Genomic DNA, 13,920 nt, shown 5'->3' on the forward strand with positions numbered 1-13,920 from the left:
GCGGGTATGGCCTCGACACCTTCACTCCACCCACCAGCAACCCTCACCAAGACCCCCCCTACACCAGAGGGTGGGCTTTTCTCTCTACATCTTTTAGGGGGGATGGAAGGTGGGACATGTGGAAGAAAGGGGACTATAGATATGGAGTGCTGTAGTCACTATAGTGAGTAACATTTGATTACTCCAACGCCTTGTACACTTTCCTCTTAATCTCTGGGATATTACCAATCACATATCTTCTTGAGTGGAAAGCACGAATTTGCAAATATATTCTTTAGAATTGCCTGCCGAAACCTATCTGATCTTGAGCTGGTGTTCATAGAGTAACGTCTGCAGAAAGCAACGATAATACCAAGGCTTTTGCAATGACATCTCATGAGGTCTGTTTTCCATAAGCAACACAATGCCTTTAGCTCTGAACATGGGAGATAGAAAGTCCCTGGGTGCCATTGTACTGTAAAGAGTATGATTCTAAAAACAAGCTGCAATCCAGCAAGAGCAGGATGCCTTGGAAGATTTAGCTAGTGGTTATAAACCCCCAAAATTCAAAAACCGATGGAAAGAGATGGTGATCTTTTCTGAAGTCATTGGTCCTGTAAATATAGAAATTTAGCACCCTCCAAACATCAAGGTTATAATCCCCCTCTCAGCCTCCCAGTGAGGGCTCAAAAGACTGGGGGTGAAACTGCCTAGTTAATGTGAAATGAGGACACTGATTCTAGTAAAAGGTTTGGGTGCTTTTGTAAAACGACCTTGACCTCAAGGAATTCCAGGTAGGTTTCTGAAGCTGATAAAACATTCTATTTTTCGAGCTGAAGTCACTGCCACTAGAAAGGAGACTTCCAATGTGACAAAGAAAAATCAGTTGTAGCCATCAGTTGAAATGGTTTATGAGTAGTGGCTGATACGACCACATTAAAATTCCCCAATGGATGCAGTGCTTTCAATGATGGCAACAGTGGCAGTAAACCCTTGAAGTGCTGACAAAATTATAAGTTACTCACTGTAAAGACTAACTTACTCTTAGTCCCCTTTCCTCTTTACTACATTGGCGTCCCATCCTAGGGACGGGAGACAACCTTTTTCACCAGAGAAAAACCTTCTGACGCATCGACAAAATTTAACATTGCCTAATGACAACAGTATTACTGGGGAGGGTCTGGGGGGGAAGATCGTGGGACGTGTGGAGGAAAGGGGACTAGACTACGTTAGTCACTACGGTGAGTAACTTATAATTACTCTTACGTCCCGTCTCCTTTCCTCCATACTGCATGGGCCATTACAACTGAATGTAGCCCCATGGTGGAGAGGAGACACTCCTTAAGAAAACATATTGTTTAGAACCGCCTGCCCAAAAAGGCGCGCCTGACTTAGAGCCGGCGTCCAAACAGTAATGCTTGCAGAAGGCCAAAGGGGTGGTCCAGGTGGCCGCCCTGCTGATGACCTGCCACGGAACCTGTCGTTGGAATACAATGGCTGTGGCCTTGGCCCTAACCACATGGGCGTGCATGTTAGCTGGAAGTGGCTTGTGCTGCCCCTCGTAGGCCTCCTTGATGGCCGACCCCAATCCATCGTGCAATAGATGCCTTGGATGCTTGATACCCGGGCCTTAATCACCCGAAGGTGACAGTGAGTCCGACTTGCGGAAGCCTTTGGTCCTGTCTAGATTTCAAAGCACGCCTGACATCCAGACAGTGCAAAACCCTCTGAGGCTCGTCCTTAGGGTCAGGAAAAAATGTAGGTAAGACCATTTCCTGGTTTAGATGGAAAGAGGAAGGTTCCTTAGGTAGGAACGCACGGTGTATCCACAGGACCACCTTATCCTTGAGAAAGGTAGTATAGGACTCTGAGGCCACCAGAGCCTGTATCTCAGAGCTGTCTTAATGGTGACCAGCCTGATGTCCGTGGATGTCATTGGCTCGAACGGCTTGTGCGCCAAGGAGCCCAACACTTCATTGAGGTCCCACACAGGGTGTGGTCTTTTGATGGGCGGGTAGAGTCTGGCGAGGCCAGTCAAATGTCTCTTGACTATCGGGTTGAAGGAGGAGACAACCTCCTGCTCCGAACTTCTGTAGGCTCCTATGGCTGCCAAATACGTGTGGCATGTGTACACCTGCACGCCTGAATGCGCGATGTCCACAGAGTAGGAGAGCATGTCGTCCAACGTGCACGTAAGGGGGTTGACCCCTTAGAGCTCACCCAGTGACAGAACCTAGTCCATTTACTCTTGCACTGGCTTCTGGTAGCCTTGCTCCTGGCACCCTGAATGACCTCTAGGTTAGCCTGTGATAGGCTAAGGTGCTTTAGCGTGACATGCTCAGGAACCACGCTGCTAGGGCTAATTTCTGTGGCGTGGAGTGGATGACCCTGCCCCCCTGTTGCGCCAGAAGGTGAGCTGGACCCAATGGAAGTTTAATGGGTGGCCTGTCCGAGAGGCTGAGAAGCTCTGAGAACCACTGTCTTGCCGGCCACCACAGAGCTATCAGAATGATGCTGAGGTGGCAAGACTCCTTTATCTTGCAAATCACCCTGTGAACCAGAGGGGTGGGCGGGAAGGTGTATGCGGTCATACCGTTCCACTGTATCTGAAATGTGTCGCCCAGGGAGCCGGGGCGCTGTCACTGCCAGGACGTAAATTGATGGCACTTTTTGTTGTCCCAGGAGGCAAAGAGATCCACCTGAGGATGCCCCCATCTGCTGAACATCTCCAGCAGCACTTGGTCATTCAGTTGGTCCCCACTCGTAATTGTCCGCCCCCAGTCTGCTGAGCCTGTCCGCTTCTAGGTTGGACTTCCCCGGAAGGTAGATGGCCGTCGGGTAGGTGTTGTTCTCCAGGGCCCATTCCCACATGCTGATCGCTAGGCTGCATAGTGGAGGTGACCTGGTCCCACCATGCTTGTTGATATAGTACATGCTGGTGGAGTTGTTGGTCTGGATGGGGACGACCTTGCCCCCAACAAGCATTAGGAAAGCTTTGAGCGCTAGCCAGATGGGCTTCAGCTCCAGCGAGTTGATATGGGACCACTGCTCCAGCCGGGTCCAGAACCCATGGACACTGTGGCTGCCCAGAGTGGCCCCCCTGCCTTCGAGCGAGGATTCCATCGTAATGGTGACCTGCGGTCCCGGCTGCCGGCAGGGCTTGCCCGTCCGTAGGTTGCAGTCCCTGGACCACTATATGAGGTCCGAGTTGAGAGAAGGAGGAATGTTGACCAGCTCTGCTTGGGAGCCCCACTCCTGATTCCAAGATGCTGCAAAGTGCCGCTGTAATCTCCTCATCCTGAGTCTCGTGTGGAGTACAGCCAGTAGGACCGCTGACATGAGACCTAACAGATGCTGGTACCACCAGGCCGAAGTCACTTGTCGGGTGAGGAAGTGAGTAGTGGCCCTCTTGATGGCCGTGATCTTGTCCTCCGAGGAGAAAACTATTGGAGATTGTGTCCCATATGAGACCCAGGAAAGTCAGTCTCTGAGTAGGTTGCAGCTGAGACTTCTTGAGGTTGAGTGAAAATCCCAGATTGTGGAGTGTGCTCATAAGGGCGGAGGAAGTGTGGTGCACCGGCTCCAGAGATTGGGCCCTGACGAGCCAGTCGTCCAGGTACGGGTAGAGATGGTGGGCCTGGGCCCTGAGGAGGGCTGCTACTGCATTCATGAGTCTGGTAAACACCATGGAAGCCGAGTTGAGGCCGAAGGGTAGCACCTTGTATTGGAAATGGCAGCCCATGATCCTGAGCCGCAGGAAGGAACGATGCGGCTGCCAAATAGGGACGGGTAGATACGAGTCCTTCGGATCCAGGAAGCACGTCCAGTCTACCCTGCACAATGTCTCTGCAATGAGTGCTGGCGTAACCATCTTGAGTTTTTGAAGAGGGAGGGAGAGGTTGAGGGTAGAAAGGTCCAACAACTCTCAGGCCAGCCTGGTGGTTCTTCTGTGTGCCGAAAATCCTGGAACTTCTTCCACTGCCAGGCTCTCAAAGAGCGACCGAATCTCCGCCAATAGAGTTGCTGACCCAATCTGTGGAGTGGAGCAGGGAGGAGAGGAAGGGATCGGTAGGCGGTACCCGGTTAATACTACAGAGAGGATCTAGGGGTCCGCAAAATTCTGACGCCAGAACTGCGCGTGAAGGGCAAGCCTGCCCCCCACTGGAGACACGTGGACCTGAAGGGGCGCATCGTGCCTTCTTTCCCTCTGAGACTGTTGCGGAGGAGGGGGACTGGAAAAAGCACTTGCACCCCTCCCTTTTGTTGTTTGCGCCGGTGTTGACTCGGCGAACAGTCGGGTTGCCTTGACCTCCACTCTTGGAAGCCGCAGAACCCTCCTAACGTCCGCCCCTTGTTGGAGCGTTGATGTGACTGGGTGTATGCCTTGGCAGGGGCCCTCGTAAGGATAGAGTGTTATGGAGAATTCTCAAAAATGTGCTAATTCCCTCCACCTTAGAGACCCCCAGCAACTTTGCTGGATTGTGAGGACTTGATTTCTTTTAACTTGGAGAGAGAGACCCTTTTTCCCACTCATGTATTTTTGTGTGACTTTTACCTGTTTCTTTTTGGTTATGGAGTCTAACAAACTCCATAGCCATCATCTCTTACAATTGTGTCACACAGCACCTTCAGTGAAGTGGCACAGGGAAGTCTTTTAGATTTCCCAAGGTATAAATAACTTCTCTGGGATAAACTACTGTTTCCCAGAGCAGTAAAGTGAAATTGACTTTACTTAGCATTGTACTTGCTAGACCCATGCACACCCTATCCTACCATAGAGTGCTGGAGGGGTTACTTAGTATCCCCTATGTCTAAATGCTCATGTAACTTTATGTTACCCTTTCCTCAATTGACTGGCTGGTGACAGTGGTTTTGTTTCGAACTACCAAGGTTTGCATTTACTACGACTGTTCGCAGACCCAGTAACGTTAACCACTGGAGCCACCTTTTTCAAAATGGCATCCAGACATCCTTGCTAAAACGGTCACCGGTCTTTGTTTTTCGCCATGTCTTTGTGGAAAGGGCCTTCTAGAGTTTTTCTCTGCGTGCCAAACCAGGTTTGGTCGCTTTGTTCATTCGCCTTTGGCGGGCTTCAGGAGTCAAACCCGCCTCTGGCTCCAGAGTGTCTAGGGTAGGCAGGAAGTGAGGGAGGTGCCCGAAACTCCCTGTGCTTAGTCTCATATGAGACCCAAATGCACTCTGTGGTGATTGGCTGGATGACTGTCCGGCAAGGACAGCCATCCTGCTGGGTGAGTGACAGCTAGGCTGGAATGAATGGGAGAGAACTGAATAAAAGGCAAGTCTTTTGGCTTAGAAGGCAGAGTCAACCACTGGATGAAGGAACCGAAGAAGAGCTTGAAGAGGACACCTGCTGCAACTCCTGGATGTTGGTTTGCCCGGTGAAGCCCTGCTGCAGTGACTACTTGCCCAGTTCAAATCGACTGAGAAGCCCTTGCAAGGACCACTTCACCCTTTGAGTTGGTGGGACCAATCAACTCCAAAGTAAGCCACCTGGACACCCATCTCAGAGCTGGTTGAATTTTCTCAGAGTTGCTGCAGGAACCGCATAGTCGGGGAGAGGGACACCAGATTGTGTGCGTTACTTTTAAGCTGGCCTAAAGCTTTTGGAAGATCCTCCAGACTCCCACGAAGCAGGACTGACCAAGCCTGAGCCCCCTCAGCAGAGTGCGGGACCCCAGAAGTGAAGACAGCCCACCTTGACAGCCAGGAACCGTGCTTCTTGCTATTTGCTGTATTGCAAGGAGCTGAAACGCTAAACAGCCACTGAACGTAAAGTTTGCCGGTTGGCAGTCTTGATGGTGCCAGTACAGTGCAGGAGTCCCCCGACGTCCTCTTGTCCCCATGACTGAGGCCCAGGAACAGTGAGATCTGCAGAGCTGCACAGGAACAGAAGTCATCAGCTGCATCTTTTCTTCTTACCATTGCATTGAATGACTCTTCTAGTGAGCTCTAGAAGTATCTGCACTGTTTAAGAATATGTGTAATTTCTTGTGTTCTAATAACCTTCGCCTTTTAACTTTTAAAGATTATTCTGAATGCCAACAGTAAGATATTAATGGCCCCAGCACCCTGGTTACTGAAGTCACCTGTGGGTGTAGGTTGTGTCTGTGGGCCATCCCAAAAGGGCCTTGTCTGATTCAGGAACTTAAAGTGTACAGTATTGAAGTATATTTATGTGTTACTATTCTATTGCTCCCTTCTGAAGAAGGCTTTATAACTGACTGATAAATTATTAACTGTTTATGCAAGAAACCTTGAGTGTAAGAGTTTATTTGAATACCTGTAACTGTGAATCTTTGTGTAACTCCACTACAGCTTACATTTCCCCTCTTGAGATAAGCCTGGCTGCTCAACACGCTATCAAAACTGTGTAGTACAAGCTTATACCAAAGGTTGGGTTGCCTATACCTGTAGTCATAGTTGTTTGTAGTGTTCCCAGAGGTTACTGCATTCAAACTTTGCCTAACATAGGTGAAGACCAGTCCTGGACTGGCCTACCGGGACTTTCCCCGGTGGCCCTTGGGGTCATAGGGCCCCTTTTGGGGGAAGGATACATAAATAAATGACTGGGAACGAACATCCAGGCCAGCCTGAACAGTTTGCTAGCCACTGGCTGCCGCATTTCTTTTCTGCCCTTGCCGACCCGCTGAGTCGACCCCGTGGCTTGCGCCTGTCCCGTCGTGAGGGGAATCGACTGCATGTGCCCTCTGCTGCGCTCGTATCACATGAGCAGGTGCAGCGCAGTCCGAGCCGACCTGACCTCAGTGCTGACTCAGTGCCTCTGCTGCTGGTGAGTGTAGCATGCACCGCCCACCAGACCACGAGGGAGGGGAGCAGCAAGCGACATTAGGCACTGTCATTTCAGGTGCGATTACTATTAGAAAATGTAAATCTAAATGTTTATTTTGGGCTAATCTTCAGAACGGTCTATCACTGGAACTCACGCAGGTTACCAATCTTTCCAGAAGTCCATAACGCCGAACGTGCTGCACTTGGTCCTCGCTCGTGTAATTAGGACCCTCTTTATGTTGCTCAGCCATGTAAATAACGTTTAGCTGTGTGCAAGACTAAGGGGGGATGTACCGTGTAAAGGGAACTGTCAAACGGTGCGCAACATGTGTTGGCCTTAAATGGATCACAGTGGCTGTGGCACTCTGCATGCTCTCCAGTTCCCCCTTTTCAAAATGACTTGAACAAAGTGGGAGCCACAAGTAACACATGCAGCAGGGCGCGCTGCATCCAGGGGCACAGGGAAATGAAGCGTGTTCCTCAAACTGGCATTTCTAACTTCAGAACTATTATTACTTTAGGGGTTGTGCATGTCTGCATACTCTGTGGGTGTTCAATTCTGTTTTCTTAAGTGACTTTCTCATGACTTGTTGGCGATGCATCATGGAATGGGTCATTTTGTGCCATAAAACTGTATTTTTGCAGGATTTTGGTTGCACATCGTTCATGGAGTCGATGATGCGATAGTGAGCCAGGGTGCAAGAGAGACGGGGGGCAGTGTGCGAGAAAAAGATGGTGCACGAAGGTGGGAGAGTGCCAGGATGAAACAAAGAGGGTGTGTGTGTAGAGGTACAAGACAGCAAAGGTGCAAGAGAGAAAGACGGGGTGTGACAAAAAGTGCGTGCACGAAGGCGGAAGAGAGCCAGGGTACAACGAAGACGGTGTGTGTGCAAAGGTGCGAGAGAGCCAGGGTGCAAGAGAGACAAAGACAGTGTGCAAGGAAAAGAGGGTGTGCACTAAGGTGGAAGAGAGCCAGGGTGCAACAAAGAGGGTGTGTGTGCAAAGGTGCAAGAGAGCCAAGGTGCAAGAGAGAAAGACAGGGTGTGAGAAAAAGAGTGTGCATGAAGGTGGAAGAGAGCCAGGGTGCAACAAAGAGGGTGTGTGTGCAAAGGTGCAAGAGAGCCAGGGTGCAAGAGAGAAAGACAGGGCATAAGAAAAAGAGTGTGTGCATGAACGTAGAAGAGAGCCAGGGTGCTACAAAGAGGGTGTGTGAATGGAAAGGTGCAAGAGAGCCAAGGTGCAAGAGAGCCAAGGTGCAAGAGAGCCAAGGTGCAAGAGAGAAAGACAGGGAGTGAGAAAAAGAGTGCTATGGTGCAACAAAGAGGGTGTGTGTGCAAAGGTGCAAGAGAGCCAGGGTGCAAGAGAGAAAGACAGGGCGCAAGGAAAAGAGGGTGTGCACGAAGGGGTCGAGATCCAGGGTGCAACAAAGAGGGTGTGTGTGCAAAGGTGCAAGAGAGCCAGGGTGCAAGAGAGAAAGACAGGGCATGAGAAAATTGTGTGTCTATGAAGGTGCAAAAGAGCCCTTGTGTAAGAAAGAGTGAGAGTGCGCAAGGGTACGACAGAGCCAGGGTGCTATCGAGTGAGAGGGTGTGCCCAAGCAAAGGCACAAACAGGAGAGCAAAGGTGCGGGACAGCGGGATGGTGCACAAGATGGAGAGGGTGCTGTAGGTGATGAAGATAGGGCTGTCTTGAGAGGGACAGGGGCTGCATGAGCGGAAGCAAGGGATACGTGAGGAAGAGGGGGCTGGACGCAAAGGGAAGAGTATGTGCATTAAAGGGGGAGTGCGCAAAAGGAGGGTGGGTGCTAGCGAGATGGAAATCAAATACATTGACCCAAGACCCTGAGCACCCATCTCCCATGTTCTACTTCACTCACATTATGCTCCCTCTCCTCCGAGCCTGTGATCTGTTAGCCTTTGTGTGTTAACTCCCCTTTTTGCTATGCCCTTCAGAGACACTCTGCAATCTTCCACCCATTTTCACATTCATAAAAAAAAAAAAGGGTTTTTTGGGTTTTTAAAAAAAAAGAAAACATTCAATTTAACATTTTATGTTGAGAAGAAATAATGGGAATCATAATCTGTCAGTGTCCCTTTATCACTAAATGTGCACAGCATTTACCTTGTGTTGTTTAATGTTCCCTTGTCATACAGTGTGTCGGGTGGAGGGAGCTTTTTAAGAATGCTTGGTGCTAACCATTGTTCTTGCTCTAGCTTGAATGCCAGCAAGGCCGACTCAAACTCCCATCCTTCCAATGTTGATAAATGTAGTACTATTATGTTGGAAAAACAGTAAGATCGGATTTTACAGTGCTAAGAAGCAGTAGCAAGCAGTAGATACAAAACAAGTGAGTGAATCAGTCTCCTTTCAACAAACAGTTTTTCCTAATGTTTTATGTTGTCGGGTTCATTTAGCATGTGATTTTGTGCTCTGCAAATCAGCTTTATTAAACACACGGCCATGGTTCTAGTCTTGACAGATATCAATGAAGACATTAATATATGTTATGTTACTTTGCAATTATATAGCGCCTTATGTACCATTGGTATAGTCTCAAGGTGCTGGTAGGTTGAACGCCCTCGGGAACCGAAGTACAAGTCAGTAGAGAGAGAGTCGAGAGAGTCAAAGGTGCGTGTGAGCACCGTATGTGTGCAGCTGGTGTGGCATTTGTGTAATAACTGCTTCTTAGCATTAGGTGTGGTGGTTGGGAGATTAGGAGTATGTGTTCGTTCTGGCAGGTTTATCCGGAACGATTCTGGCTGTGTTAGGCCTGAGGAGAACGCCTGGCTGGAGGGTGTCTAACCAGCAGTGTTTAGTTAGAGTGATGTGGAGTACGAGGCGGATGTTGGTATGAGAACAGCTATACTGAATGGTGTCATAGTATCTCTGTGTTCTAGTTGAATGGTGGTGTAAAGAAGAGAGTAAGCGTGGTGATGTGATATGATGGTTTACATGCTCTTTCAAATGTTCTATGCACTCTAAACCATTCCATGTATGTCGCGTAATTCTATGCGCTCCAATCCGTTCCACGCACTCCAATCCATTCCATGCTCTCGAATTCGTTCCATGCTCTCGAATTCGTTCCATGCTCTCGAATTCGTTCCATGCTCCCCGATCCGGTCGTAATATTCCAAGTTGATTTATGCACTCCATCCACATATTTCACCTGTACCTTTCACATATTATACCAGTACTTTCCACATACTTCATCCGTTCCATCCACATACGTCACCCGTTCCATCCACATACATCACCCATTCCATCCACATGCATCACCCATTCCATCCACATACATCACCCATTCCATCATTCACGCATTCATCCGCTCTAGGCACTCGTCCGCTCTACTCACTCATTCACCCGCTCTGGGCACCCGTCCGCTCCTACGCACCCATCCGCTCCTACGCGCACTCATCTGCTATTTGCACTCATCTGCTCTAAACAGTTCTTCGCTCTTACGCACTCATCCGCTCTATACACTCATCCGCTCTATACACTCATCCGCTCTATGCAATCCTGCAGGTCTATGCACCCGTCCGCTCTACGCACCCCTCCGCTCTACGCACGCCTCCGCTCTACGCACGCCTCCGCTCTACGCACGCCTCCGCACGCCTCCGCTCTACGCACGCCTCCGCTCTACGCACGCCTCCGCTCTACGCACGCCTCCGCTCTACGCACGCCTCTGTTCCACGCGCTTCAACCATTCTAACGATTTCGTCCGCTCTACTCACTTCGTTCATTCATCATGCATTATCGGTTCACTTGCCATACGCACTGGGTCCGTTCCATGCTCTCTGTCTGTTTCATGCACTGTACCCGTCTCATGTACTTGAATCGTCTATTCTGTACTTTCCATTTATGCCATGCACTCATACATTCCATGTCATCTGTCTGTGTACTCATCAGTCTCCTGTATTCATCTTTCCATCGTCTTCTCTTTATTCATTTTGTTCATTTGTCCATTGCAATCATTACACCCATTTCATTAATTTAAACTGCAATTAATGTTTTTGTACGATTTATTCTTTTTATCCATTTCACTGCATTGATCTAATTTCCTCTTTCTATTTTGTTTTTCCTTTTAGTTTACATTAGCGGTAATTAGTTGTCGATTTCTCACTTGGATCTTGATGTTGTATAGTTATTTGTCTTATTGTTATTATTCAAGATCTAGTAGTTTCTTGGGTTGGTGTCATTGCGATGCTGTTATTAAGTTCGAGTTAGTTTCAGTACAGGGTTGGTTTTAGGGGAAGAGCCACGTTTTCAGTAATTTGCGGAAAGACATTAGATCTTCAGTTAGGCGGATGTGGGGTGGGAATGCGTTCCATAGCTCGGGGGCCAAGGCTGAGAATGATGATCCGCCTAACCTGACTGAGTTTGTTTTATTTATGAATAGGAGGTCGGCAGAGCTAGATCTTAGAGTATGTGGAGGTTGATAGGGTTTTAACTTGTCTTGAAGATATTGAAGTCTGGTTTTATGCAGTGCTCGGTGAGAAATGCATAAGGTTTTGTAGGTCACCCTTCGGTCCACCGGAAGCCAGTGCAGAGTTTTGAGGGATGGGGAGATGTGGTCTCTCGGGCCGAGCGCTAGTAGCAGTTTGGCTGCAGCATTTTGTGCCCTTTGTAGTTTATTCAGTTGGTAAGCGTGGATTCCGAGGTAGAGTGGGTTAGCGTAGTCCAGTCTTGATATAACAATTGATTGGACCGCAGAGAGTCTGTTGGGAAAGGAGAGATATGGAAAGATGCGCCTAAGAGTTTTAAGGTGGTAGTGGCAGGACTTTGAGATGTTGTTGACTTGGCGCGAGAGTGTTAGGTCAGAGTCAAGGGTGCATCCAAGGTTTTTTACTGACTTAGAGGGAGTCTGTGAATTGCCCATGGCAGATGGCCAGGGTAGTGGGTGTGGAAGAAGATCAGAGTTGTCGCATCCCATGATTTCGGTTTTGGAGGGGTTTAGCAAGAGGTGGTTTCTGGTCATCCAGAGCTCTATGTCGAGGAGGCAGGAAGCGAGGTCAGGTGGCAGTTGGGTTTTGAGTTCAGGAGTTTTAGAATTAGTTGAGCGTCATCAGCGTAGTTGTAACACAGGATGTTGTGTGAGGGAATTATTGGTTTGGAGGGTGATCATGTAGAGATTGAACAGGAGGGCAGATAGGCATGCTCCTTGTGGAACTCCCGTGTCGACTGGTCGGGCTTGGGAGGAACAGGTGGAGAGTAGCGTTATTTGGTACCTATCTTTGAGGAACGAAGCTATCCACTTTAGAGCGGTTCCACGAATTCCTGGGGAGTGGAGGTGGTCAAGGAGGATTGAGAGATTGTGTCGAAGGCGGCTGATCGGTCAAGAAGGATTAATGCAGTGCATCCCGCGGCGTCTGCCGTGATTTTAAGGTCATCCCAGATTGAGGTTAGGGTGGTTTCAGTTCCGTGTTGGGCTCTGAAACCTAATTGTTGGTGCACATTTCATGGACGGATGGGAGGTAATGTGCATAGCTGGATAACATTGGAGACTGGGAAACCCACACACCATGTATACAATTCCAGGTTCCAGACTTGGCTAAATTGTGTGATTAATTTTACCCAAATGGACCAATTTTCCTAACGGCTAAAGATAGATCACTGAGAAGTGATTAATTTCAGTTTGCAATATAAAAAACCCTAAACCCTTTATTGCTAAATTCACCATTGTCACGCCCCAGATCACCGAAATTCTAAACGTCCTTAACACACTCCTATAAACTCCACCAACTCCACGCCCTTTACGCCCAGGCCATTTTTATAATGTTTGCCTATGGTGCCCTTTATCCTGCATATCCTAGTGATGTTGAACCATGGTAGACCCACTAGCACAGTTGCATGGGCAAATATGGCTACACTTGCCATATGATGGCAGCATCAAGGCACGAGAGGGTACCCTGTACCTTGTAAGAGACGACTATAAGCTGGCACTGCCCGAGGCTATGTTTAGCATATTATGGAAGCAGCTGGGCAAGTGAAGCTGTATTTAGCATTTTACGACTATAAGTGGCATCTGAGGTTTTAACTGACATAACCTGATAGTAACATGGCACAGCGGCAGGACTAGCGTATGGTATGATTGTTCCCCTAAGTGTGCCCTTGGCATATCTTAACAGCACTCATGGGATATCGCTATAGCAGCTTAGTTAACATCTAGCTGTCAACTAAACACCCTTTTTTCTGCTTTAGATATATTTGCTGTTATGAATTGTGTACACATATTTTAGGCGTTTTACTTATGTCACAACACTTCCTGTAGGGTCATCAGGAGTTGGTGGGGTGGTCAAGGGGCACCAGATGCCCCTTCCAGTGAAGTCATCAGGTGTAAGATGTCATTTTCACTCCCCCTTGTACTGTGGTAAATTGACGTCCTTAATGCCACAAACCCACTGTTCCTTTTTTTATTTTGCATTTTTAAAGCGCTCACACAGCCCGGGGACATTGAGGCGCTGTTACAGGAGTTGTTTATCTTAGTTGCGTACTTATAACGCACTTAAATACACAGAGGTTTCTAAGCGCGGACCCGGGGATTGAACCTATGTTGCTCCGTGTCGTCTTTTTTACAAGGCGAGCACGTTGCTGCTGAGATATTCTCCCGGGACGACGGTTCATGTTATAATGGGGAAGCTGGGTAGGTGTTTTTATTGTGGGTCAATGCCCACCACCAAGTTATTGCCGCAGGCATAGCAGGAGGCAAAAATTTGGGCAAGAGCATTATCCTAGGTGATAAGGCTATTAGTACTTTGTGGTAAACTAAAACAAAACAGTGTATTTAATGTTGCTTGTTAGGCAGCTTCTGAAGTCAACATATGTGCAAGGAGGTCAATAACTAAGCAATATGCCCCGAGCGGCGGGGGCATTACCGAGTCAGGTAATGCCTCGGGGCCCATAGTTATAGGCTCGGTAATGTCCCCGCCGTGAGGGGCCTATTGCTATTAGTATCCCGGCCCACAAGACTGGGGTACTAAAAGCATTTTTTTATGTCCTGAAATGCTGCAGTGTTTCGGAACCGGGAAAAAAAAATGTAATGAAAATGGCTGCCGGGGAAAGGGAAAACAGAGTCTGTTTTCCCTTTCCATTGTAGACTTCGGGAGCTGACGCGCTGGGAACAGAAGTGTTCTC

General features: G+C 48.6%; 1 protein-coding gene across 1 annotated transcript in view; it reads right to left on the reverse strand.

Annotated features, from left to right (window-relative positions):
• The window catches only part of YME1L1 (YME1 like 1 ATPase), a 1,167,043-nt gene that overhangs the window by 184,725 nt on the left and 968,398 nt on the right, over positions 1-13,920 (reverse strand). The window lies entirely within an intron of this gene.

This window comes from Ambystoma mexicanum, chromosome 2q (assembly GCF_040938575.1).
Source record: "Ambystoma mexicanum isolate Mex_15411 chromosome 2q, UKY_AmexF1_1, whole genome shotgun sequence".
Classification (NCBI taxonomy): domain Eukaryota; kingdom Metazoa; phylum Chordata; class Amphibia; order Caudata; family Ambystomatidae; genus Ambystoma; species Ambystoma mexicanum.